This window comes from Phaseolus vulgaris, chromosome 8, assembly GCF_051622355.1.
Source record: "Phaseolus vulgaris cultivar YP4 chromosome 8, ASM5162235v1, whole genome shotgun sequence".
Lineage (NCBI taxonomy): Eukaryota > Viridiplantae > Streptophyta > Magnoliopsida > Fabales > Fabaceae > Phaseolus > Phaseolus vulgaris.
Window position 1 is genome coordinate 20,644,892 of NC_143505.1, and position 26,390 is coordinate 20,671,281.

Consider the following 26,390-nt stretch of genomic DNA (forward strand, 5'->3'; position numbering starts at 1 on the left):
GTATTTATTGTTTTTACATTTTTTATATTTTATATTAACGTATTATTAAATTTCGAATGGTATGATAGGAGGTTCGAAACAAAGCAAAAGTCAGTCAGACACATAATGATACCTCACACTTATTGTCCCGTGGTGGTTATAAGTTGTTAGAGTAGAAGATGCTTGAAGAAAAGATTAAAGCACGTTCTACTTCCATTGAGGAAATGAATAATGTAGATTCTTTGAGGCCTCCATCCCCACCACCTCGACATGAGATTTGGAAGTGTGCCCATATAAACCCATTAGGGACATGGAGTTCTAAGTCGACAGAACAAACAATTGAACGAATTGTAAGAAATATGTTTTCTATGTGTTATTTTAAATTCAATGTGTTGAAGTTTGACAATTTCTTTTCATTTGTTTTAGGATTCTCTTGCTGAGCAATCAACACAAGGGACTTTTAATCCATGTGGTTGCAATGATACACAATGTGCCTCTTCCTTCTAATTTCATGAAGGTCACGACAAAGAAGGTCCTTTATGGTGTGATCTTCCAATTCCTGTGCCGACATCAGAGGTCACAATTGTAGCAAAGACATTACATACTTTCGTTGCCTGGCCTAGACATCTCGTCAGACCTATAGACTCTATGGTATATCTTTGCTCTAATACTAATAGATTTATATATCAAATATATTACATTCTAACTAATTTAAGTACTTGTTTGTTTGTTGATGAGTAACAAGAACCTAAGACAAAACTGCCTATGCAAAAGAGGAAAATATTCTCCATTGATGATCCTTTGGCGGCATTGGTGGAAGTTGCTACAACTTTAGTACAACCGTCTTAGAGGTTCCATGAGATGCCAATGTTTTTGGAAGGCATAGTAATCTATCGTTGTACTTTCACATGTCTGATTTGTTGGACCTTGCAGCTGGAGATCAAGAGATTAACATAACAATTTTGCAACTATGGATGATGTAAGTTCAAAATATTAAAATCTTTATACTTCTGATTTATTAAATATATTAGTACTAACTTATTGAAATTTAGGTATCTTTTTGGATTATGCTTCGATGAGGGGAAACACAATATATATGGGTTTTTAGACCCTCAAGTCATTCAATTAATTGGAAACAAGAAGTCGGAAACATAAACATACATCATCACTGCCTTAAAGAATGGTGGAAAACAAATTTATTTTGCTCCGTACATCCAAGAAATAAGTTTTAATAAATTATTGAAATAAGAGAAACTAATTAACTGATTTGTTATACAAGCGTCATTGGCAACAATTGACCATATATGTTCAAGATCATATCGCTGCACGGTTTTGCTCATTGCATAAAAAATCCCTTACCTATTTTAAAAACATTATAGATAGGTACGACAATTTCATTTAACATTTATTATTACTTATACAATGTTATGTATTCTAACATGAAATCTTATTATTTCAGTGCTTACTCAGAATATAATATGTTGTGTGAGAGGAGAACTTCAAACGCACAAAAACTCACTTGGATGTACCTTAAGGTATTTAAAGTATATTTCTTCACTCAATTTAATGTTTTTTACTCATTCATTTAATACATTTATTTTCACATGCAGTTCAACAGGCAATCTGGAAATTATGAGTGCGGTTATTGTGTTATGTAGTGTATGTTGACTATTTTGCAAGTTGCAATTAATAAAGGTTGGGATCAGGTAATACCTCAATACAATAAACACTTTAAAATTTGGGGTTTATTATTCATGCACTAATTCAAAAAGTTTCAAATGTCACAATTGTTCAACGACCAACACCTGTTAGATTCGGAAGCATTGTAGTATGTGAGAACAACATGGTCAAAGTATTTTGTAACCATGTATAACACCTCAGGATAGATAAATTATTAGAATGACATACTTTTTCATATATTAGCAAAACTTTTTGTATAATGTTATAATTTGTTGTATGTATTTTTATATTTAAATTATAATTTTAAATGTTTTGATTTTCTGGAATAGGAAATTTTATGCAATTTTGTGATTTATTAAAAAACAATTTTTTTTAATAACGTACATATAACGACGGTTCCACGTGGAACCATCTTTAAAAGTCATTGCTTTTAAAAAAAAATACATACAACAATGGTTCGAGAGGGAACCGTTTTTAAAAGTCATTGCTTTTTTTAAAAAAAAAATACATACAACGACCTTCTTTAAAAGTCATTTAATTTTTTTTTTAAATTATTAAAACCACTTATACAACGGTTCAAGAATCATTGTTAAAAATCATCACTTTATAACGACGTCTATAATAACGACGATTCTGAAACCGTCTTTACATGTTATTTTTAATTTATCTTTTTTACTAATGAGATAGTGTTTAATTTTTTTTTTGTGTTTAGGGTTTACTGTTTTTAATTTTAACAATTGTATTTACATTTTATTTGTTAGATTTTTATTGTGTTGTTTATTTTTTTTTATGTATTTACTCTTTTTAATTTTTATAAATGTATTTATATTTTTTTATTATGTGTGTATTATTTTTAAATTTTATAAATGAAAGAGTGTTTATTGTTTTTATTTTTTTTATATGTATTTACATTTTTTTCATTATGTATTTACTGTTTTTACATTATTTATATTTTTGTTATTTATTTTTTTATTTATTTACTATTTCTAATTTTTATAAATATATATATATATATATATATATATATATATTGTTATTATGAGTTTACTTTTTTACATTTTGTTTATTAACAAGAAGCTGTTTAGGGTTTTTTTTATGTGTTTACTGTTTTTACATTTTTTTGTATTAACAAGAAATTGTTTAATTTTTTATGTGTTTACTGTTTTTAATTTTAATAATCGTATTTAATTTTTTTTGTTAGGTTTTTACTGTTTTGTTTATTTTTTTATGTGTTTATTATTTTTAATTTTATAAATGTATTCACATTTTTTTATATTATGTGTTTACGGTTGTTTACTGTTTTTATATTTTTATTATTTATTTACTGTTTTTATATTTTTTATTATTATGTCTTTATTGTTTAATTTTTTATTATTATGTGTTTACTGTCTTTAATTTTTTATTGTTATGTGTTTACTGTCTTTATTTTTTTATGTCTTTATTTTTTTATTTTTAGTTGTCAATGACAAGGTCAAGAAGATTACATGAATAACGAGAACAATTGGAAACCATTTTGGGACAACGATGACATGCAAGAATTTGAGGACACAAATTCAATTTATAATGATTTTGCTCGTGTGAACATGAATCCAATTTAAAAAAATACAAGAACAATTGAAAAAAAATACTCAACTTGCATAAGTGATGATCCTTTGCATAATTGTTTTTGGTTTGAATTTGTTACGTATGTTAAGTGATACAATGAATTCTATTACAGAGTTTGAACCAAGAAAAAAGTGTCTAAGACAATAATTGATGGAGTATTTGGTGCACACCGAACGTTCTCGTGACATTATTCGCATGAGACCAAAAACATTCATTCAATTATGTGAATGGATTAGGACAACTGAAGTTGTTAAGGATGCATATCATTCAACAATTGAATAACAAGTTGCCAAATTTCTTCATATTATTGGACATAACGTCAAGAATCAAAGTGTTTCATTTTTTTTTCCATCAGTCTGGAGAAACAGTTTCTCGTCACTTTCACAACGTATTAAATGCCATTTTGGTGTTTGAAGGACAATTCATAAAGCAAACAGATGATATTGATGTCCAACACCAAATCTTACCCAACAACCGATTTTTTTCGTACTTTAAGGTTTGTTTATTACAAATTTTCTTTACAATTCTTATAATGTCTTTTGTGATTTGGATTTCTTTAGACCTGAAATTTTGGTTACCATTAGGATTGTTTAGGGGTCATTGATGGCACTCATGTATGTGTGAAGGTCTCACGTGCTGATGCACCTCGTTTTCGAGGAATAAAAGATTGGCCAACTCAAAACGTATTCGCAGCTTGTGATTTGGATATGAAATTCACATATGTTCTAGTCGTGTGGGAAGGAACGACCTCAGATTCGAGGATATTGAAGGAGCTTTCATAGCAGAGGATCCTTTGGTTGAATTATGACTTATTGAAGGAGCTTACAAGGGCGGACAATTTGTATGAGACAAGTGAGGTTGAATTATGACTTATGGCACAGGATTTTCACCTACCAACAACATGTATTTAATGTTGGGTATGAAGTCAAGACCAATTAGGTTGGGCCTACTAGACACCATGTTTAGTGAGTGGGCTTAATCATTGTACACAGTTGAAGCGCAGGTGAACATTGTTCCGTGGCTTCAAGTGGGAGATTGTTGGGTATGAAGCCAGAACCAATTGGGTTGAGCTGACTAGATACGTGTTTAATGAGTGGGCTTAATCATTGTGTCCCTTTTATAATCTTGATTTAAAGAGATCATTGTACCTGTAACTGGTGTTCAACAGGACAAAATGAAAACCTAATAGTTGCCCGTGTGGATGTAGGTTGCAGTTGGCGATCGAACCACGTTAAATCCTGTGTTGTTTATTTTCTGCAGTTGATTCGTGATTATGTGTGTTGCTTCCGCGTGCGTTTTTTCCCATCATTTAATTCAATAAATTTTTGATGATTTTTAATTTACTCTAACATCTATTTTTGTGGATTATTGATGTTTCATCTTAATTCTTAATTTTCTAATTTTTAAAATGATAAGTTTATAATGATCATTGATGGATTTAGTAATCTTATCTCTAATTATTAATACACTTTTTTGTTTTATTAATTTGGATCATCTATTATTTAACGTATTTATGTTTGTAAGCTTATTAGTCCTCAATATTTAAAAAATAAATTGATATTAGAATTTTGGTTGATATTTGTTTCACATTCGTAAGAGGTTGATCCCATACATAGATCAAATTCTTTTGTTTATTGCTTTTTATGAAGAATATATGTAAGAAGATTATCAACACAATCAAAATTAAAAAGTTTATGTGAATGAAATATTTCAATTTGTGGCACATCAAGATGTGTGTTCTGTGGAAAGAACAACAATATAGAGGAATCAATTTGAGAATTCAAGACTAGAAGTCTCATTTAAAAAACTTATTTAAATGGTGGCATTGCATTTGGGCCACACGAGTGAAAAATGGATGGAAGTTCTATGCAAGGGTGGGTTATTAGATAACACCAAATGGAGGCGTTGCAATTTTGTGAGCATTGCATCTATGATAAGTAAATATAAATAATCATGTTGGAGATCCCACATCGACTAGAGATTAGGATATTTCATTGTATATAAGTGGGTGCAAACCTCATTTCAAGACCCGACCCGGTTTTATGGGATTGAGTTAGACTTAAAATCAACTTCATAATAAATCTTTTTCGAATGTAGTACATACTACAAAAGTCATATTGAACTATGTTCATTTTCATTCATAAGATCCTTCAAGAATTTTAACATTAGAAAACACAATATATTTTCTCCTTATAATTATTATATATAGTTTGCACATGCCTAATTGTAAATATTCATGTTTTTTTTTTAAATATTTTAGAACAAAGAAGAAAAATATATTGATAAGTTATAGTATAATATAACTAATTATCTTGTGAATTCTATTTATGAGAAAAGTCTTAATGTTATACACAATTAATTATTAATTGAATTAATTAATTATTTTTTTTAAGTGATTTTTAAATATTTATAGATAATAAACTATAAATTATTAAATTGATAATAAATTCATTCTTTACACGCATATTGCTTCAAATTTCACTAACAATGTTTGTTTTCACTTTCCACTGCTACATTGTTTACGCAAATGGAAAAGAGGGTGTAACACTTGTGTTGGATCTAGTGATCAACAAAGAAATTGGAGCGATGAAAGGTGAGAGTAGTGATTCAAGACTTTCTCACACGTGTGTGAAGAAACAAGGGAAAACCACGTTGATATATTGATTTTGTTGAACAAGATGATTTGATGTCTCTAAATCCATGTGAAAAACTTGAAGATCTTGATGTTGGGTGTGTGTGTTGTCTAGTAGTTTTTAACTTTTTAATTCACTTCTTAAGATGATTCAAGTTCATTTGAATCTTTACCTTTTTGAAAAGATGAGTTTTCTAAAAGGGTGTGAAATTTCAACCTGTTAAAATGTCGAATCAACCTGTTGTTTGACACTTAGTGGTTCTTGAAATGGTTTGGAAAAGCTTAGCTTTGTTTTGTCTTTGCTGTCAAACATAATCAACCGGTTGTTTCGATAAATCAACTAGTTGTTTTTATGAAAACCTTAACAAAAAATTATTTCAATCGAATGATTTGGAAAACAACTGACTGTTTTCATAAAAAAAATTTGTTAAGTGTTTTAAATTGTTTTAAATGATTCCAACTATTTTTTGTTTTTGATTTAACTGCTTTGACCACTTGATTGAGGTTATATAAAGGTTGTTTAACGCTCCTTTGTATTAAAAAAGAAGAGATATTATAAAAAACGTTTTAAAAGATTTCAAAAGCTTTGGACCATCTCAAGTGTGTGCAATAGGATTGAGTTTTGTACTTCTAAACCTTAAGCTTTGTAATATCGAGGTGTATGATATGATATGTCTTGAGAGGAGTGCAAACCTAGGAAGAAGATTTTTATGGGGAGGCTTTTGCAAGATCAGCAATGATATTTCCCAATTTTTGGCCCGCTTATATTGAATCAACTACTACAGGCTATGCAAAATGGTTAAGATCAACATTGGTGGTTGCTATATTTCACAAGTCTCTAAGGATTACTCATGAAGCACAAAAGCAATTTGCGACTAGAAGATTTGCTCTTAGCAGAAAAAAAAAATACTTGTACTGAATCTACCTCTTGATCCAACTTTACTAGTTAACTCAATAAAGAATGGATACTTTTTTTGGGATGCAAAGGCAGAGAGCCCTACATTGTCAAACATAAATATGGAAATACCTGTTGGTTGTGTAATTGCAGTTGTTGGTAGTACAGGAGAAGGGAAGACATCATTAGTGTCTGCAATGCTTGGAGAATTCCTCCAATTGGAGATTTAACTATTGTTATGAGAGGAGTACTTGCTTATGTATCCCAAGTTTCATGGATTTTAAATGCAATTGTACGGGATAATGTTTTGTTTGGTTTTGTCATTGACACAACAAGATATCGAAGGGCAATAAATGGTACTGAACTGCAACACGACCTTGAGTTACTTCTTGGTGGTGATCTTACTGAAATTGGTGAAAGAGGGGTTAACATCAACGATGGCCAAAAGCAGAGAGTTTCCATGGCTAGAGCTGTGTACTCCAATTTTGATGTGTACATATTTGATGACCCCCTAAGTGCTCTGGATGGACATGTTCTAGTCAAGTACAAGAATGCATTATGAGGGTTTTGGGGTGGTTCTAACACTATTTGAATGTTATACCGCCACGAAAACCTTGCGAATATCAAGTAGCACATGGTTAAGCCATTGGATTGATCATACTTGAGCTCTCTCATTCTTACTATCGTAACTCACTTTACTACACGAGGTGGAAATCTTGGTTGGATTCCTGATAACTTGAACAAAGGTTAGAACTACTGCTTCCATGCTCTGATATACCACTAATTATGCTACATAGTTCTGCTGCACACAACACTGTTTTGCCACTGTTTTGATTGTTTTTTTTTTCTGCTTAAAGGCTTATGCAAAAAACTGGTTTTGTGTGCCTTGTTATTCTTCTGCTATACTTTCTTTGTATGTGTACAAATTTTGTTTCATAAGACCTTTCAAGTTCCAAAACTACAACACAAGAAAATCAGGGATTTGTCTTCATCAAATAGGGGAAAATTGTTGAACATGATGTTTTGATGTCTCAAAATCCATGTGGAAAGCTTGAAAAGCTTGCTATTGGATGTGTGTGTGTTGTTTAATAGTTTTTAACTTGTTAATTCACTCCTTAAGATTATCCAAGTTCATTTGAATCTTCACCTTTTTTAAAAGATGGGTTTTCTAAAAGGATGTAAAATTTCAACCTGTTGAAATGTCGAATCAACCTGTTGTTTGACACTTAGTGATTTTTAAAAATGGTTTGGAAAAGCTTAGCTTTGTTTTTTTTGTTGTCAAACAGAATCAACTGGTTATTTCGATAAATCAACTAGTTGTTTTCTTATGAAAACCTTAATAGAAAAATTATTTCAATCGATTGATTTGGAAAACAACTGGTTGATTTCATACAAAATTATGTCAAGTGTTTTAAATTGTTTTAAATGATTCCAACTGCTTTTGGTTTTTGATTTAACTGCTTTGACCACTTGATTGAGGTTATATAAAATTTGTTTAACACTCCTTTATATTAACTAAGAAGAGAGATTATAAAAAAAGTTTTAAAAGATTTCAAAAGCTTTAGATCATCTCAAGTGTGTGGAATAAGATTGGGTTTTGTACTTCTAAACCTTAAGCTTTGTAATACCCAGGTGTATTCTATTCCCTTCTTCTTTGAATACTGTATTTTTGTATTTCTGTGTAAGGCAGTTTCAGAAAGTGTTTTTGAAAACTGTGGTGTTGCCAATGAGTGTTGTGTGTTCTTGAGGGGGTTCAAGATCAACATTCTTGGTGTGATTTTGGCGAATGAGTGGTGTATGTTCTTGAGGGATTCAAAATCATCACTCTTGGTGTGTGTTTCGTAATCTAGGTTTGATTACATAGTGAATTCTTACTGGTTAGTTGTGGATTGGATGTAGTTCTTGGTTAAGAGTGAACCAATATAAACATCTTGTGTGATTCTCTTTATCTCTACTCTTATAATATGTTTTAACTTGATTTCATATTCTACTGGTATAAACAATCGGTTGTTTCGTGAAAACAACATGTTGATATTCTGGAAACTTAAAATAGAAATTTTATTGAATTGAACAGAAAATGAATTGGTTGATTTTTCAGAGCTTTTCAGTATACCTTCAAACTTTGCGAAAATCTTTCAAAAACAATTCATCCTTCTCATGTTTAGGCCACTAGTTCTAACAAGTTTTTCCATGGTACCCTCCACTTTTGTGGTTCACTGTGGGCGTGTGTGATGGTGTTGCGTTTTAGTGGTTGGTAAGTGTTAGATTTTAGTAACATTTTATATTAAAATACAGACACTTGTGGATATTAATTGATAAAATAACCATAATATCACCCCTAATTGATGAATTTAAACTTTTTTACATATTTTGTGATTATAATTTGAATAAGAATGATTTATTCTCAAATTTGTGTCAATTTCAAGATTACAAGGAAGAATGGAGATGAAAGGGCAAAAGGGGAAAAGACAAAGCTAAAAGGGAAAGTTGGAACGCACCAGCACTCACCCAAGTTTGCCCAAGCTAGAAGCTCCCAGAGGATCTCACCCAGACGAGATCACTATAATGACGTTGGGTTTGTTTTCATGCAACTCGCCCAGGCGAGCTTAATCATGCCCAAGCGAGAAGTTGTTAGAATTTCAGGGCTAAAACAACGGGGGTGAATTGTTTTTGCAAGATTTTCCCAAACTTTGAAGGTTTAATGAAAGTCACAAGCAAAATCAAAGATACAAAGCTAGTTCACCAAAATTAAAACTATTTTTAACTTGATTCCAGAAAATCAATCAGTTGTTTCTTCGATTCAACCGATTGTTTTTATCAATAGTGTAAAAAAATAAAGATTAAACAGGTTTAAATGAGATAAGGGAAAGAGAAATCAACACAACAAGTTTATACTAGTTCACTCTTAACCAAGAGCTACATCCAATCCCCAGAAATACCTGCGAATTTCACTAACAAATCAAATTCGTATGATTTACAGCACACACAACAAAGAGATGTTCTTGAACCCTTCAAGAACACAACCTTCTCTTTGCAATCACAACACAGATAAAAAAACCCTCTTGATTTGTACCACATAACCTTACAAAAGTACAAAGATTAAAAGAAGAGGAAAGAATACACCTGGATCAATTCACAGAATTTAAAAATTGACTTTACATACAAGAGTCCTATTCCTCTTGAAGAAAAGTCCAAAGCCTTAGGCAATCTTGGAAAACTTGATTTAAAAAATGCAATCTGAATCTCTTCAAAAAAGTATATTCAGCTAGGATTATAAAGCCCCTTTCTATAACTTCCAAAAAGTTGTTAAAAACATTAAAAACAAAAGCCAAAGTAGTTTGAAAACCAACCAAAACATATTTAACAGTTGTAACCAAACTCTGTTAATAAATTTAAAAAAACAATCGGTTGATTTATCGAAATAATCGATTGAATTGGTTTGACAACAAAGTCAACCAAAGTCAAATTGTTTAAAACTCTTTTAGAAACTTCTAAGTGTGAAAACATATGATTGAAACGATAAATAAACTGGTTGATTTTCCACTTAACTTTGAAAACTTAACTTTTTAAAAGGTTTCAAGATCAAATGGCCTTGGATCAATTCTTTGAAGTAGATTACAAATTCAAACACTACAGAATATTCAACTAAACAAGCATCAACGGAACTTCACTCAATTCTTCAAGATTTGATCAAAGCTTTGTTTCAACAATCTGCCCCTGTGTCATGAAGACAAATCCCTGGTTGCTTGTGTCGTTTATTTTAATTTTGAAGGAACCTGCAAAACAACAATTGTGCATATACCAGGTAGCAATATATCCCATGTTAAACCAGTACCACAAAACCAATTTTCATCATGTGGTTTTAAACAAGAAAACCAGCAAAATGAATGTGAAAACTAGTGTAAAATCATAGTAGAGCAACTAAAAACTGGCAGAATCTAAACCAGATAGCTGCAGCAAATGTTCAACATAAGACCAACACACAACCAAATATAGACCAACACAAAACCAAATATATCTCTCTCTATTTGTCTTCACAAATAGAGTAAGATAACAAAAAAACAGAACTTTAAAATATTGTTCAACAGATTAAACATAATTTGGAAATAAAGCATTGAGAACTTCAATCATCTCTTCCATATTGAAGCTCAAAAGGTTGATTTTGAACAGTTTCAATCTTTTCATCAATGCTTTGAAAACATGGCACACAAAACTTATGGTGGCTTCTTTGTTCATCAGCAAGGTCATCCATTCTTCTTAACACCAATCTTTCAAAAGGTGACATAGAGGTGATGTGATCTCCCATGATTCCAGCACTTGAACCAACATCATCTTCTCTGGCCTGGAATCTAACACCATCGCCACCAGCAACAACATCAGTTTGCTCTTTATCACCATCTTCAACATGAGCTCCACTAGAGGTTCCAGCTTGATCTCCATCCTTGCTGACCCATTTTCCTCCAATTTTTGTGAAACCCATTTTGCTTAGAGAGCCATTGTTAATTTCATGTGATCCCTTGACCACCTTAGTTAGATCTTATTCAAGATTAACTTCAAAGAAATTCAAAAATTTAGAAATAAGGACAACATAGGGGTAGTGATAGTCACTTAACCTCATAGACTTTTGCATATGTTCTTTGATGATTTGAATCCATTTGATCTTGACCTCGTTCATTAGGAAGTAGATGAGGACATGATCTTCCTCAGTCAACATGGAGTGGTTGTTCCCCCTTTCTGTTAGCATTCATGAGACAATAAAGGCAATAAGCCTTTCATTAAGTCTTAAGCCATCCACCGAAAAGTTCCTCACCTTGATTTGAGGATTCTTCAAGCAACTTCTATAAAACTGCAGTTTGTTGAAGTCTTCAACAACTCCAATATTCCCTTTGTTTATTCTTAATCCATCAAACTTTAGTCTAGCAACCACGGTCCAGACTTCAGGGGTTATTTTTGTTGAAGATGGTTGCTGCCTCTTCAAGACATGTGTTTGATGAAGCCATTTGTGTAAATTTCATTTGTATTTACATTTGCTTTAAGAATGTCTTAGGTATAGTTTAAAGGTTGTTTAGAGTAGGCTTTTTGCTAGGTAACTCACCTCTTAACCCCAGACCATGTGATAAGAGCAAGCACAAGTTTTATGAAACTGTTTTTCACATGTTTTGCAAAAATATCTTTACTGCATAAAAAATGAATCTGTTCTTTTCTAAATGAATAGATTCTTTTCTTAAGCTGATGCCTTGATTAAGTGTTTTTGAAAATCATGTTTTGTGCATCAAGTATTTTAACTAATTCTTCATTCCATCAAAAGGATGGTGTTTCATTTGTTAAGAAGTTTCTGTTATCGTTTTGAAAATGAATATGTTCATTTGTAAATGAATAGATTCTTTTTAGTCTGGTGCTATGTTTACCTTAAAAGGCTTTTTACGTTTTATCCTTGCACCAGGGTGTTTTACTAAGTCTCCTTCACATAACAGATTCTCTAACTGCCTTTGAAAATAAATCTGTTCATTTTATTTTCAATATGTTCTTTTTATAACAGTTTTAACTATTTTTTGAAAATCTGTTATAAGATGTTTTTCTATAAAAGGAGAGTTTGTTCCTGCGTTTAAAGGTTGATCATACAATTGAGAAAACAAGTTTTACAACAGATAAATAAGAATTTTCAGAGGATTAGCATGTGTTCTTGAAAGATTTTCCAAATCACAAAGTGTGCTTGTTCTTGGTTGGCTCTAAGGCTTGTTTAGAGGTGTTGTCACTGTGTGAGCAATCTGCTCTACTGGTCTAAGGCAGATTTCTGCATTCTCTGTCAGGTGTATTCGTTTCATATTTCAATTTCTTGTAAAGTGTGGTTGTAAACTCTTCTTGATAGTGTTTCTTGAAGAGTGTGTGTGCTGGAATAGTGTTTTTCAGCTAGTGTGCCAAGTTTCTTGTAGGGTTCAAGAACAGTGGCTGTGTAAGTGTGTTTGATACGTTTATTTAGTGGATTTCACCTTGGATTAGGTGAGACTAGATGTAGCTCATTTGAGTGAACCAATATAATTGTTGTGTGTTCAATTTCTCTTCATCCCTGCACTCGATTATTGCTTTATCTGTTAATCTGTCAGAATTTGAATCTGTTCAATTACAAATAAATTTGTTCTTTCTGGGCTTGTTCGTTCTATTCTTATTTTCTGGAAAATTTGTTTGGTTATGTTAAAAAGATATGTGAACTGTTGAATACAACTGGAACAGTTTGATTGTGGAAGGTTACCCAATTAATTGTCAAGCTAGTAATTGAACTTTTATCTCTTGCTTTAGAAGTTGAAGGTCACTGATTCTGCTTCTCATAGTTTCCTTTTTAAAATCAATGTGTGTGTAGCTTGCAAATTAATTTGCATAACTTCAAGAATTACTTGGCTGATATAAACGTTTTTAATACATAAACAGTGTAAAAATAAATTTGTTCATTGCTAAATAAATCGATTTATTTTCTGTGTACTGTGATAAAATATGAATCTGCGTGAAAGTTTTAAAAGGTTAATTCACCTCCCTATTAAACTTTGACACTATTGAACCCAACAATTTCCATATCAACTCCTTTTACATGAGAGTTGATAGAATCACGAACAATTTGTAGATTGGTATAGAAACTCTTACCAAGTCTGGATAAATGTTTCCACACATTTTAAGGAATCTCTTCAGTAGGCTCCTTACATCAATAAATTTCTACTCTTTTAACTAGTTGAAGATGATAAGCTTTGGATTATTTATTGCTTTTCTGCTAGTTTCATAAAGATATTTTTCAATTTTCTCATTTTCACTAGCAAACTAGCCTTCTAAACGAACACTTCTTTTTACTCCTTTGGACTTCATCCTTTTAGAGGGAGGAGGTGTTGATTCCACGGAGAAGGGAGGAATTATCAGAGGCAACAGGAGTGAGACAACAAATTTGATATGAGGGCAGAGGGATAATCAATGGGTTGATTCTGTGAAAAAAAAAAACTGAATAAATGTTGTTATATAGCAATAAAAGCAGTTACACAATTTGGTTTTTAGTGGCTTGATTTCTTCAAGAAAAAGAATATGTTCAGAGAAATAGCTGCCCATGTCAACCTTTGAACAAAATTCACATGACCAGCACAAGGAGAATTGACTAATCATAAAAACACTTAAATTTCCAATAAGATATGGAAAATATTCTCTTTATGACCAACATAACTACCTTTCAGAGCAAATTCAAACTATGATAAATGCAGTTTTGACCCATTTCAGTTTAGAATTAAGAGAAACAGCTAAACAAAAGGACGAAGTTTCAAAACAGCTTTGAAACCAAACTGACAAAGAGAAAACAATCGGCTGTTTCGTGAAAACAATCAGTTGTTTTTCTGTACCATAAATTTTTTTTCAAATAATAAAAAAAACTTTGGCAGAGTTGAACAAACAGTTTGATTATCTCATAAACCATTGTTTAGATATATTTTCATAACAGATGTGCACAGGAAAACAAATTTCAATTAATCAAATTACAATGAATCACGTATACATGGTGTGAGATAAGAGATTTAATATTTTGGGTGTTTTAACTCTTATTACAGTGGTTTTATACAACACAAAATATATCTGTTCATAGGATTATCCATTAAAAGCATCCATACCAGATTTCTTTTCAATTGAGGCACCATCCTTCACATCAAAGAACCTAAACATTCATGAATCCCTGTAAGATACAAATATTAGTATGAAAGATTTGGTCCCTTTTTGAATTAGGGTCCATGAGTACCAATTGGATTGATTGGAACTTTAGAATCCTTAGAAACCTTAGGAACCCATTTTAAAATGCCTTTGGGAACACAAAATTTTTGAATTTTGCAGTACTTAACATAATGGCCTCTTTTCATACAGTAAAAGCATGTAACAACTGATTGTTTCGACTTTTCAATTGGTTGTTTTTCAAAAAAATGTAGAAAAAGGTTTTGAAACTGGTTTTGCTTGCTGTGAGGATTAAAACCCAATCTACACACTCTTGAGAAGAAAAAACATTTTCAAAATTAGATTTGCCTTTGAAAAGTTTATCCACATTTTTAACAAGATAGTGAACCTTCTTTTCAAGAGAATCACAATTTTCACAAAACCTTGAGTCACATTCACAAGAAGAGTTCTTGTAGATCAGTTCCAGATTTTCAAAATCATTTTTAGAATTAATAAGCTCTTCTTCTAATGTTTTGACCCTTTTTTCAAGCCAATTGTTTAAGCCTTTAAAACGGTTGTTTAAGAGAGCCAATCTATTAGTTTCTTCATGAGTTTCTTTAAAAGCCTCAAGAAGCTGGCTATAGTTTTCAAAATTGAAGGAAGTGTTTGAACTTACACTGCTAGATTCGGATTCTCCTTTAGTCATAAGACACATATTTTCCTTCTCATCTTCACTTGAAGAAGAAACATCATTATCATCCCAAGCAATATAGGCTTTCTTTGATTTTCCTTTTTTTTCAAAACTCCTGCTTGATTCATTATTTGTGTTGTCTTTGTTGGGACAATCAACCTTTATATGCCCTTGTTCACCACACCCAAAGCAAGTATACTTGTTAATGTTAAAATCATTGAGTTTCTTGTTATTGTTCTTCTTTGGGAATTTACTGAATTTCTTTGACAACAGGCTAAATGTTTCTCCATCACTGTTTTCACTAGAGTCTTGACTTTTCTTGTGCCCAGTAGCCTTCAAGGTAATGTTCCTTACCTGCTTCTCTTGATGTTCTTGAAGATTTAGTTTATCCATCTCCAATTCATGCTCTCTTACCTTTCCAAACAAAGAAGCAGTTGTCAAAGAGGTCAAATCTTTGAATTATGAAATTGCAGTGACCATTGGTTGCTAAGTCCTGTCTAGACACTTGAGATTATTATATTCAGTTCCTCCTTTTCAAAGGTCTTGCCAAGGATGATAAGATGGTTAACAATGTGAGTGAACATCTTTTGCACTTCAGCAATCGTTTCCGCTTTTAGCACTCTGAACATTTCATACTCTTGTATAAGAGTGTGCTTCCTTGCTCTCTTCACATCATTTGTTCCCTTGATAAATGTCTAATTTCAGTAATATTTCGTATTAAAATATAGGCACTTATGAGGATTTACTGCTAATTTGCATATAAAATGATCCCTAATTTATTAATTTATACCTTTTTACATTTTTTATGAGCTTTATTTGAATAAGAGCATTTTATTCCCAAATTTGGTTTTAATTGCAGATTTTTAGGGAGGATTGAAGATTTGGAGTAAAGGAGAATAATTTTAGCTAAAAAGAGAAAGTTGGAAGGTCCCAAAATGGAAAGAGATGTAAAGAAAGATTGGGTCTTTTTTTATGTTTTATCACTTAGCCCATTACCACGACACAGGAAGCGATCTAACCCTAGAAAACTGGGATAAATAAGGGGCTAGAGGCTCAACCCTAGGTGCCAGATTGAGAGGAAAACATCATATAGTGAATTGTAACCCAATTGGGAGAATGGAAGGTGCTAGAAGTATGTGTGGGTAATTCTACCCTTTGGGGATTAGGAATAATATGCTCAAACTCTTATGTATTGAGGTGATATCTTATACATTAATATTCAGTTCTTGATTGATTATTGGTATTATTGTTTTACTTTTAACTTTCTGTGACAAATTGAGAATCCTAAATCTGACCGGGAGGTATTTTTTGGGTTCGGACCTAAACAACAATACTTAACATATTTGAGTGCTAGGGATAAACTTGAAATGTTAATTGCCATTAACATCTGAGTGTGATTCTAAGTTGTTTTTATAAATATTCGAGGGATCGATATTTAGGAAACATTTTTAAGGATTTTATATGCGAGGAATCAATGTAAATGAATTTTCTATAGGCATCAATTTCAATCAAAGAACTTAATATTAACATGCTAATCAAAATACATGAGAGTGAGAGAGATGAAACCTAATCCATATTTTTCCAATTGAAGCAACTAATTCGTTGTTTGTTTTCTTATTGATCAATGCCAACACAACCAACTCAAAACTCTTTTTATTGTGATACCCTGGAAAATTCATTAGAGTTAAGAGCAGATGTTATAATGTTCTTGGCAATCCAATAAAATTTAGCCTTTTTACTTTCAGACTCAGTCCATTGGGACCAAGATTTTTCAACAGAAACATTGTCTTTTTCAATAGTTGGAATGAAAGGACCATTTTCAATAGCATCCCAAATCCTTTTATCTAAAGACTCCACAAAGATTTTCATTCTAACCTTCCAAAACTGGTAATTCAAACCATAGAACAAAGGTGGTTTGTTGATTGATACACCCTCCCCAAAGGGTAGTTTTTCAGCCATGAAAATAGATTTTAGGATTGAAAAACTTAGTACATTTCAAGAACTTAGCTTTTGATGTCAATTGTTAGAATTTCAGCGCTAAAACAAGGGGGTGAATTGTTTTTGCAAGATTTTCGCAAACTTTGAAGGTTTAATGAAAGTAACAAGCAGAATCAAAGATACAGAGCTAGTTCAGCCAAAATCAAAATTGTTTTTAACTTGATTCCAGAAAATCAATCGATTGTTTCTTCGATTCAACCGATTGTTTTTATCAGCAGTGTATACAAACAAATATTAAACTATTTTAAATAAGATAAGGGAAAGAGAAATCAACATAGCAAGTTTATACTAGTTCACTCTTAACCAAGAGTTACATCCAATCCCTAGAAATACCTGGGAATTTCACTAACAAATCAAATTCCTATGATTTATAGCACACACAACAAAGAGATGTTTTTGAACCCTTTAAGAACACAACCTTCTCTTTGTAAACACAACACAGATCATAAAACCCTCTTGATTTGTACCACACAACCTTACAAAAGTACAAAAATTAAAAAAAGAGGAAAGAATACACCTGGATCAATTCTTAGAATTTAAAAATTGACTTTAAACACAATAGTCTTATTCCTCTTAAAGAAAAATCCAAAGCCTTAGGCAATCTTGGAAACCTTGATTTCAAAAATGCAATCTGAATCTCTTAAAAAAAAGCGTATTCAACTAGGAGTATAAAGCCCTTTTTATAGCCTCCAAAAAGTTGTTAAGAACATTAAAAGCAGAAGCCAAAGTAGTTTGAAAACCAGCCAAAACAGATTTAACAGTTGTAACCAAACTCTGTTAAGAAATTTCAAAAAATAATTGGTTGATTTATCGAAACAACCGATTGAATTGGTTTGACAGCAAAGTTAACAAAACTCAAATTGTTTCAAAGTATTTTAAAAATTTCTAAGCGTGAAAACAATCAATTGAAACGATAAATCAAGTGGTTGATTTTCCACTTAACTTTGAAAACTTAACTTTTTAAAAGGTTTAAAGATCAAATGGCCTTGGATCAATTCTTTAAAGTGGATTACAAATTCAAACACTACAAAATACTCAACTAAACAATCATTAACAAAACTTCACTCAATTCTTCAAGATTTGTAGTCATCAAAGCTTTTGTTCAACAGAAGTCACTAACCCAATCCCAACTAGGTTAAATATGAGACTTGAGGCACAACCTTAGATCCTCATTGAGTGGATTGGAAATCATTTGGGAGAACAGAAGGTGTTAGAAACCCTAGAGGAGGTAGCCGTCAAGGAAAAACATCATGGATCTTCCTTTCTTGCTCTCCATGTTTGCAATAGCCAAAATGAGTGGCTAATTCTATCCTTTGGGATTGACAGTAATCTGTTCAAACTCTTATGGATCGAGGTGATATTTAAATATAATATTTTATTCTTGATTGGTGATTGGTATTTTCATTTTATTTATAATGCTTGTTTCTATGATTTAGATTCTTAGATTTGATTGGAAAGTACTTCTAAATTCCTGACCCAAATGATAATGTTTAACATATTTGAATGTTAGGAATATATTTGAAATGTTAATTGTTATCAATGTCCAATCGTAATGATAAGAAGTTTTTATAAATATGTGAGGAATCAATATTTAGCAGACTATCTTAATAATTTTGTATGCGAGGAATCGATATAAATGACTTTTATACAAGCATCAACATCAATCAAATGATAGAATATTACCATGCTAATAAAAATACAAATGAGTAAGAAGTATGAACCCCAATCCCAATTTTCCTAATTGAACCAACAAACTCTTTGACTTGTTTTCTTTTTAATCATAACAAACTCCCAGCCAACTTTATTATTTTTGTCTATTTAGAGAATCTTTTACTTGACTATTCAATTGTTTCTCGTGGGTTCGATATCCGTCATTAGGAACAAATTATTACTTCTGACAACATGGTGCACTTGTCGTAAAGTAGTTATCAGTGGTGCTTTGGTGGTGCTCGATGGTGGTGTTATGATGCTTTGGTGGTGGTTGGTTGCCATTTAAAAGTGTTACAAAGAGGTAAATAACCATGAAAATCCAAGAACGAAGCGCAATAGTGAATGAAACATGGATAATCGCTTCTCCAAAGACACCATAATTGATTATGGTTGGTTTTTTTAGTTGATAATCGTTGTTCCAAAACTCCATAATCGATTATGGATGCTTTTTTTACTTCATAATCGATTATGCATTCCTTTTATCTAGTTCTAACATAGATTATGACTCTTTTTAGAAGTGATAATTGATTATGATTTAGTTATGAAGTATGGTTAGATAGTGGTGGTGGTCTGGTTAGTAGTTGGTGGTGATGGTCTGGTTTGTAGCTGGTGTGATGTGGTTAATTGTTGGTGATGGTGTGGTCAGTATAAATAACAATAATAAAATTATAAATTATAATTTAAAAAAATATATAATTATTTTTAATAAAAATAATTTTATTTAATAATAATATTAACGTTCTTGTCGATTGACCTCAAGCGAGCTCGATGTTGATTTGTCTTCAATGGATGCTTCGAGATGTTGTTGCTTTGTGATAGAAGGGGGCTCTACCTGTTGATCACACTCCGACGATCAAGTCAGTGAGAGCATTCAAACTATAAAATTTGTTTCAATATAAAGTATTCAGAAAAGAACGTATCTTTACCCGGGGTATTAAACCCCTTTTATAGACATTCCTTCAACGATTTTCATCAACCAAAATATTATTTCAACAACAAGAGTATATTATCAACAACAAGAATATAATTTCAACGGTAAAACATTTTGTTAACGTGCACCTTTATTTTCGAGCGTTATGCCACATCATTCCTAACAACTTTTATTTGTATTTAAAAGATATATACACTTTAACTAATTCAGCTATTTCTTTTGTTATTTTTACTTTAATTATCTTTTTCACATAGGCTACCAAACATTTGGGCCGACCTCGTAACATGCCATTGGGCCCATACCTGTCCCAGGCTAAGCTGAGTATAACTTTATCTAATCGAGCTTACTACGCTTAAGTGCTTGGGTCGAGGACCCGAGCACGTCTAGCAAGTACACAAGCCCCCCAGGCTCGAGCCAAGCTTGACAAGGCGAAAAGGCTCTCCAGTACCGGCGATTGACATGAAGTTTTCTCAGGGGGTAGTTGAGGCGCGATTACTGAAGCAGCTCGTGAAAAGACGTCTCACTTTGGCACTTGCATTGATGATAGAGGAACGTTGCCGCTTCGTTTTCCTCTTTCAAATATACGTTCCTCTCTTCTTTCATTTTCATCACGCTGTTTCAAACTTCTTCTGCTTCCAAACCTCCTTCACCACTTCTCTGTTTACCCCTGTCTATCTTTGAAAAGGAACTATTGACCGAGCTAAACGTAGCTCCTGCCTAGCTACATCTAAATAGTTGGGCATTCATCTGAGGCTTCATAATTCTATGTTCACAGCTCGACATTTCGCTGACTGTGAAAGTCTTCTTATACTTCTTTAAGGCCAAACACTCAAACCGCCAATTATGGGTTTACTTAAATGGTGCCCCTGGGAGAGGTTTATTTACCCTCTTCTAGTCGTCTAACAAGAATTTTAAAGGCCGATTCCTCAAGATTCGAGGTTCAATAGGAGATTTGTCCCTACTGGACGGCTTTCCCTTGTATTGAACACCCAACCTTAGATTCCAGAGTGCCCGACGCTTGGAAGATCTTCCTCCAAAGGACCAAGGATTTGCGAGTGTTTCATGAGTTTGAAAGTCGTGTTTGATACCTCAACGTTATTGACCAAAGAATACCTTTTCGATGCCCTTAAAACTAACACCGGTACTCCTCATTTCCTACCCTTGACGCAAAATCTTATGTCATAGCCATTAATCCTTTTTCTTTCTCGCTTTTGCAGTTAACATGCTCTCCAACATCAGCCAAACTAAGCTGGTCGAGCTCACTAGAAAAATGAGGGTGGTTGCTAGTCTGCCTAAGGAGTCTTTGGCACAAAAAAGGAAAGCTTCTGCTGTGATTACTCAGACTCCCACTAACCCAGATGAGCAGACTACTTCAGGGTTCGTCTTCAAAAGGAAAAGATCAGCGACCACTCCCCCTACCGAGCATTCATATTCAGATGGTCGAGCTCCACACCAAGAGGTCGTCATCATTCAAGAGTGCGAGGCCGAGAGCTCGAGGGGACATAGTTTGTGGGACCCTGATTTTGATGTCCCAACCCATGGTGAACCCTTTTTCTTGCCCAATGAGGATAGAGCTAGGCTCATTGTTCATGACAAAGATCACCTTCGCCATGATACCTTGAAGCTATTTGGATAGGCATATGCCATGACTTGCCTGGTTGATGCTAAGGCAAAAGATCAAAAATCGGTTGAGGACCAAAGGGTTAAGGAGAACATGGAGCTCCACAAGGAGGTAAAACGCCTCAGAGGCAAGATCAACCGCTTGAGTGGTCTGCACCAAGAAACCAAATGACTCCGAGCAGAGAAGACCCAAGAGGCATCAAACTTAGCCGAAGAGAGAAACAAACTTTTTAATGAAGTTGAAGAGCTGAAGAAAGAGGTGACCCGTAGAGGGGAAGGCCTCATCAAAGACACCGATTCTTTCAAGCAAAATGTTGTTAAATCCTACCTCGTAGGATCTGAAGCTGCCTTGGAGCAAGCTGCGATCATTCATCCCACCATGGATCTTTAAGAACTTGACCCGGGTAAAACCATGGTTAATGGCCATCTAAGGGAGATTAGTTCAAACTCTTTATGGACTGTAATATTTATTTGCCTGCCAAACTTATTTAACACTTTGAACCTTTTGCCTATACTTATTTAGCGCTTTTAAATTCTTGGATGCATACTTTTTTTTGGATTTATAAGGGGTTATTTACATCACTTACAAATGCATGTACCAACACTAGACCAATTGAACTAATTCACCCTTTCTAACCCTAAACCTAGCATAATTAACATAACAGGGTATTGCTAACTTAGGTGAAACTAAGTGTAAAGAGTAATAAAATATTTCTCTTAATAGAAAGTCTAACCTTTGATGAACAACATCCTCATGGTTAGAACAACCTTTCACTCCAACTTGATTTCATAAGCGATGACCTCCGTGTTGGGTTGTCTTGTAGTATGAATACTACATCTATTCCATGATGTCTTACTTCATAGGGCGCCTACTCGGATACTTTAACCTACTCCGAGCTCGGTTGTCTTATCATGCGCTATATCTTGAATGATTCACCTATTTAACTAATACTTACCACAGGGCGCCTAGCCGTGCTTACACGAGTTAGGTCGTCTGACCATGAGCCACATCAAATAACTTACTAGATAAAATCATCTCACAGGGCGCTTTACTTGAGTAATCGTACTTACACCGAGCTAGGTTGTCTTACCATGCACCAAATCAAATAATTCATCAAATCAATTCATCCCAAAGGGCGCCTATACTCGGGTAATCGTACTTACTTCTTGCTAGGTCGTCTTACCATGTACCAAATTGGATAACTCATCAAATTAATTCATCTCATAGGGTGCCTATACTCAAATGACTCTATCCATTATGAGTTAGGTCGTCTTACCATGTACCATCTACGCTACTAAATTTGAGCTAACTTATTTCATACATCATCTAACAAGGAAAAATTTATTACTAGGTGACCTCGTTAAAAAACCTCTTTGGGGAAAAAAGAGCATCACCTCAAATAGCATAATGTTCAAAGGAAAAGAATAAAAATCTAAATATCTTAATTGAAATAAAACTTGAGATTTTTCGCATTCCACGTTCGTGGGATGGCTCCTTCCTCCAGGGTTTCCTGATTATATAAGTTGTTTCCTAGTACCTCAACTACGCAGAACGGGTCAGTCCACTTTGGAGATAACTTGTTCTCAGTCTCGTACGGGTGGGCCTTCCGCATCACCAAGTCAGCAACTTTAAACTATCGAGGTTTCTTCTTGGTGTTGTGCCTTAATTCCACCATTCTCTTTAAGGCTTTCGAGTTTATACGGGCGTGATCACGTACCTCGTCCAGCAAGTGTAGATTCACCTTTCTTCCTTCGTTGGATTATTCAACAACTAAATTTTGGAACCTAGGATAACTCTCTTGTATTTCTACTGGTATCATGACATTTGACATGTATACCAAACTGAATGGGATCTCCTTCGTTGTTGATTGCGGGGTGGTGTGATAAGACCAAAAAAAATCTTGGAATTTCTTCTGACCAAATTCCCTTTGCCTTTTCCAATCTTCTTTTCAGTCCTCTCAGTAGACCCTGTTGGCCGACTCAGCCTGCCCATTCATTTGTGGGTGTTCTACCGAGGCGAATATCTACTTTATTCCAAGCTCTGTGCACAGTTTTCCCAATTGTTGGCTAGCGAATTGGGTTCCATTATCGGATACTAAGTACATCGGAATCCCAAAGCGGCACACAATATTCTTCCATACAAAAATGCTGGACTTTGTGAGCAATTATTTGTGCAACCGAATCAACTGCAATCCACTTAGTAAAGTACTCAATGGCGACGATGAGGTACTTCATCTGACGTATGGCCAGAGGGAAAGGGCCCAAAATGACTATTCCCCATGTATGGAAAGGCCATAGGCAATAAATTGATCACAGCTCCTCAACTAGTGCATGACACTAATCAGCATGTTTTTGACATTGCTCACAGTGCTAGACATCTCCTGCAATCTTCCTTCAAGGTCGACCAAAAGTACCCTTCTCAGATGACTTTCAACGAGAGAGCTTGTCCACCTATGTAGCTGCCACAAACACCCTCATGAAATTTTGCCATTATGCGGGTGCATTTGTCTTCACTTACACGGGTGAGGAGTGGGTGAGTATAACCATGACGAAATAGGTTCTTGTCTATCAGGGTATATTGACATGTGTTCCTCTTGACAATCTTGGCCTCTGCAGGCTCGACCGAAAGTAATCCATCAGCAAGATAACGCTTATAAGGTGTTACCCAAGTTTTTGTGGTGTTGATGCAAAACCTAAAAAGATTCATCCTCGGGTAGCTCATGAATGGTTATTCTTGGGACTTTTTCAGGGTTTCTTGAATCATCGATCGATGCCTTCTCCCTTTCTCTGAGTAATCTTTAAAACCTCCAGATGGTCAACCTCGGACAACCCTTCTGCAGCTGTCCTGGGCGATTTCAAGGTCTCCTAAATTACCGACCTTTGCCGACCTCCTTTTCCCAAGCTAACTAACTTAAACAACAGGTTTGCTCGAGAGTTTTGTTCTTTGGGAACATGAACAAGATCAAACGCAGAGAGTTGCTCTTAAGGTCCTTACATACCTGAAGGATGAGGCTAGTTGCGTGTCCTTGGCCTGATACTCGCCTGTGACTTTCTCAGTTACGAGCAATGAGTCACCTTTCACCAACAAGCTCTGAGCTCCCAATTCCTTGGCCAGCAACATCCCTGTTATCAAAGCCTCATACTCAGCTTGATTATTGCTCGCCTTAAATGCAAACCTGAGGTCTTGTTCGATTAAGAGCCCGTTTGGCCCTTCTAGAATGACCGTAACTCCAGTCCCTTGTGTGTTGGAGGACCCATCAACCGAAAGGACCCATTGAAAATTGTTAGGATCGGGTTGGGAGTCCTTGAATGAAAGCTATACCATAAAGTTTGCATACACCTGGCTTTTGGTTGGCCCTCGCGGTTCATACTGTGTTCCTGCTAGGGAGATGGGAACTAGAGAACTATTGAAGTCTTCTTCTCCTTCCTTCGGTCGGTCAGGTGACTGGGTGGTGAGCTGGGATTCTTCTCGTCCTCCTACTTCTCCTTCGGCACTCGACCTCGGTTGAACACCGGATGGTGGGGATACCTGCGAAGGCACTCCGACGCTAAAGTCAGTAAAGCGGGTGGTCAGCTCTCATGTAGGTGAACAGTAATAAATGACATACCTTACTCCTTGGAATGCGTGATATTTATATTATTCTAATGGGCTTACCTTGTTGGGCCCGTTTATCGAGGTGGATACACCCTTCTCAACAAGCTGTCATTTGGATCATGATGAAGCAGGAATTTCTGTTGATGAAACCAAATACAGAGGACTCATAGGATCACTACTGTATCTCACTGCCAACAGGCCAGATATAATGTTTGCAGTGTGCATGTGTGCAAGGTTTCAATCTGCTCCTAAAGAATCACACTACAATGCTGTCAAAAGGATTTTGAAGTATTTGCAAGGAACTAAAGAAGTTGGCTTGTGGTATTCAGGTAATATTTCATTAAGCTTAACTGGATATTCTGATTCAAATTTTGCAGGTTGCAAAATTGATAGGAAGAGCACAAGTGGAACCTGTCATTTGCTTGGATCAAGCTTGATCTCATGGCAATGCAAAAAGCAGGCTTGTGTAGCTCTTTCCACTGCTGAAGCAGAATACATTGCAGCAGGGAGTTGCTGTGCTCAAACTATATGGCTAAGACAACAATTGAATGATTTTGGTATCTTACTTAACCATATACCTCTGTTGTGTGATAATACAAGTGCAATCAACTTAACCAAAAATCCTGTCATGCATTCAAGAACCAAACACATTGAAATTAGGCATCATTTTCTAAGGGAACACATATCTAATGGAACATGTGATATTAAGTTCATTGGTACTGATTTACAACTTGCTGATTTGTTCACAAAACCATTAGCCAAAGATAGGTTTAATTTTCTGCTTAATGAATTGGGTATTATAAATGTCAATTGTGCCTAGCAGTGAAAAATTAAATCTGTTTATTCGCAATTGAATGTGTTTATTTTCTACACTGATATGCATTGATGACTAGGAAAGAGAAATTTTGATCTTTGACTGCTTGACTGACCTAGTGGGCATTAACCTCTGTACCTTTGACGGTTTTGGTCATGGTTATGTAACCAATTTGATGGTTTGGGTGCTCAATAAAGGCATGAGTATATGCATCGTAACCCTAAATATTTGTTGCATATTTTCAAAGATTCTCTGCACAAATTCAGAGCATAAAATCTTCATGCATATCCACTCATAACTGCCATATCAACACATTCATTTCTATATAAATCTGTGTGAATACTTGCTACCCACATTGGCTATTCTTTTTCTGTTCTCACCATTTGAAACCAAGAAAAGAATTCAGGTTCAACCATGGCTTCTTCTTCCAAGAAACAGAAAAATAAGGGGAAGCAAACCACCTTTCAAGGTGTGCTAGAAGGTTGGTTCGCTGGAAATGAAGAAGGCATCAACACCTACATTCACGAGACAAGCAGGAAGCAGATCAACATACCCAAAGTGCTGGATTTCAA